This window comes from Pinus tabuliformis, chromosome 2_2 (genome assembly GCF_031772625.1).
Source record: "Pinus tabuliformis cultivar Carrire ecotype Pingquan chromosome 2_2, CPIR1, whole genome shotgun sequence".
Classification (NCBI taxonomy): domain Eukaryota; kingdom Viridiplantae; phylum Streptophyta; class Pinopsida; order Pinales; family Pinaceae; genus Pinus; species Pinus tabuliformis.
This window is the reverse complement of record NC_142300.1, coordinates 824,329,444-824,332,922: the sequence shown is the minus strand read 5'-3', so window position 1 is coordinate 824,332,922 and position 3,479 is coordinate 824,329,444. Positions and strand designations below refer to the sequence as shown.

Genomic DNA, 3,479 nt, shown 5'->3' with positions numbered 1-3,479 from the left:
TATAATCATATTGATTAATAATTATAATATAATTTAATAAAAAATTAGTTTTTAATTTTAAATTTAAAAAAAATATTAATATTAATTTTAACTATATTTGAAATATAATATTATAAATTTTATATCATTTTATTTTAATACTATATTTAAAATTAAGGGAAATTTTATTTATTGATGATGAAGAATTTAGAGTTTATTGAAATTATACGGATTTAGGGTTTATATTTAGTTATATATCATATTTTTCTAAGGTGTATTGGGAACGAGGCTTGAAATTTTTTAAGTAAATGTAGTTGTAATATAGGTTTACCAAGATATATCAAATGTGGATATGTGCTACATCCTTTAACATCGTCTACTATTCATGCCATTATAATCCATATTCATCGTCTAATAAATGCATTTTATTACGTCATATTTTACATATGATGCACACTATGCACATATGATCATATTAAGTCGCCATGAGAGTGACGTAGATAAACAACAATATCTAAATATTTAAGCGACCAGGCCGTCATCATCCCGGAAGCTTAATGATCGATCCACCCATATAACAGCGACCGGGCTCCGAACCGTATAGACGCCAGACGACCAAGTGATCGAACCATAAGCTCCAGAGGCAGAGGACTTCTCAACACCAAAGCTTACAGTATACAGATGTCTTTGATCCTTCTGAGTGAACACCAATGTTTTGGGCTTCACAGTCACCTTCACTCCTAACGGCTCCACAACTTGTACAGAGTAAGTTGAATTATCAGGCCCCACATTGGTGACCTTTCTTGTGAAGGTAGCAGACGCTTTACCAGAGGAGTAAAACACCACAGAAAAAGAAGGATAATTGAGATCGCCTGGCTTCGGAATTTGCTTTGGACAGGAAACCCGTGTCTTTGTCAGCACACCAATCTCGGAAGACGAATAGTTCAACCTGCAAAGATAGTTAACGTAATCTTCAGTGCCGATATCGTAGACAAGCCCCGGTTCTCGTGCTTTCTCAGGATTTACGTGGCCCGCACCCATGCCCAAAGGAGTGGCAGGGGAGCTTGGTAGCCAGGCGTCCGTTATAGGGTTCCCCTTGTTATTGGTAACATAAGCCGTGGTCATGAGAGCAGACTTGACAGCAGCCGGGCTCCAATCTGGATGCGCGGCTTTCAGCAGAGCAGCCAATCCACTGACATGGGGACAGGACATGGAAGTGCCAGAGTCGAGATTGAATTTTGTTCTTCGTTTATCAGAGGGCAGCCCTGAGGGGCTCAAGTTGAGGGGCCAAGCTGCTAGAATGTTGAGCCCCGGGGCGATTACATCGGGCTTCAGAATGTCTGGGCTTACGGAATTCGGACCACGGGACGAAAAGGAGCTCAAAATTGGCGCCTCTTCTCTGTGGTAAGTGGTGCCATAGAAAACAATTGTTCCCGATGGGCTAAGGCTTGTGTTTGAATTCAAGTAATCTCTGATTGCCTTGGCGGCCTTGTTACCGACATACGTAGCGGGCAAAACGTGCGCGTCGGCTACGAGTTCTTCTCCGCCTCCGTCGGGAGTGAGTAGTATCATGCCAATTCCTCCGGCCATGGCCACCACTTGCCCCTTTTCGGTTCTATCTGTGACTCCTCGTTCGCAGACCACGATTTTCCGTCGGACCATCTCGGGTTCCAGAGAGCCATCCGAACAGAAATCTCCGTACACGAGTGCCAAATTGGGTTTGGTTCCGAGAGGCTTTCCTGTGTAGAGAGATGCGCCACGGTAGGCGCGACCGTTTCCCAACACGACAATCGCGGGAAAACTTCGGTCCACGGAACTCGCCCCCACCGTCATTATCCACGGCGCCTCGTTGGACAACGATGAAGAAATAGGCCCCGTATTCCCCGCAGAGCAAGAAACGAAAACCCCCTTGGCCATCGCACCGAATGCCCCTACCGCTATGGTGTCTGCATAAAACGGAAGGCCGTGCGAGCCTCCTCCAAGGGATATAGATAAGACGTCCACTCCATCCGACACGGCTGTGTCCATTGCCGCCATGATGTCGGAGTTGGAGCAACCATTAGACCAGCATACCTTATACACCGCCACTCGCGCTCCCGGTGCCATGCCCGTGGCCGTGCCTTTAGCGTAACCCAGAACGTCGGTGCCCGGTATTACGTTGCCTGCAGCTGTGGACGCAGTGTGGGTCCCATGCCCATCCGAGTCCCGAGGGGATTTATATTCCACTGTTTCATTTATAGGACCGTTGTCGGACTCGTACCCTTTGTAAAAGAAGCGCGCCCCGATGAGTTTCTTGTTGCAGTTGGAAGCGTTGAATGCTTTACCAGCCTCGCAATGCCCCTTCCACTTGGAGGGCACCGGCGACTGGGTTTTATGATCCGCAAAGCTGGGGTGCTCAGGCCACACTCCGGTGTCGAGAACGCCTACTATTACTTTCGTAGCGTAGCCCGTGGATTCAGACCAGAGGCCTTGCCCTCTTTTCAAGCCCAGGAAATGGGGAGTATACGTTGTGTGGAGCTTCAGAAGTTTGTCTGGATAAACGCCCATGCAGCTCTCCATGGCTTTGATTGCGGCCACCTGATTGCCGCTCAATTTCGCTGCGAATCCAGTGAGAACAGTATTGTATGTGTACAGTATACTCGATTCTACCAATTCTTCGTCATTTAATTGTCCGGGTTTTACAACTGCATCACGAATGAACGATGCATACCAGGTTGCAGGATTCATAGAATCGGGTATTTGAACCTTCGTTGGGTTCATGTGAACTATGTACGTCTGGACCTCTCCGGCGGCTTCTCTGGGATAAATTGCATTAACGCTGCTCGTTGTTGCGATGATGAAGGCTACGAAGACCAGGATCCTTCCCGTGTCTTCCATTATTTTTTATGCGTTCTTGAATATCCGTGATCAAATCTGGATATGGTAGTGACCGGAGCGGAGAAATAAGTGGAGATGGTACTCGGCTCCACGGAAAGAGAAAGACGTGCGTGGGCAGGCATGAAGAGTGACGAATCTTTATACACAAAATCATTTGTTGAAACGTGACGATAAAACCTGGGTCCTGCTCTGCCTTGCCTATTAAACAAATTTGTGGCTTCAAACAGAGATTTCCTGGTTCTTGATTTGACATACACTTACTCTTAGAAAAAGGAAAGGAAAGAAATTATTAAGGGACCCAAACAAACAACTCCATGGAAGACATCTACGCAACCACTTCATCATCCTGATGATGTCATTTCAAATGCAATGTTCACTTCTCTGGTAGACTACCTCTGTAACGAGTGGAAACATTTCCAAATCCAAAATTTGGAATTATTTATTTATTTCAATATTTATAAAGATTCAATACTTTCTTCTTCTTCTTTTTTGCAGAGAGAGGAGATATATTTATTTAGTTTTTTTTTAATATTTTAAAAATGGTTGTAATTGAAAGTTATGTAACTTAATTATAATTAAAAATAAAAATTTAAAACAATTAAAATTTTGAAATGGTTTAGGTA

General features: G+C 44.3%; 1 pseudogene; it reads right to left on the bottom strand.

Annotated features, from left to right (window-relative positions):
- Positions 1-501: 501 nt before the first annotated feature.
- LOC149195518 (subtilisin-like protease SBT1.7 pseudogene) lies at positions 502-2,899 on the bottom strand (annotated as a pseudogene).
- Positions 2,900-3,479: the final 580 nt, after the last annotated feature.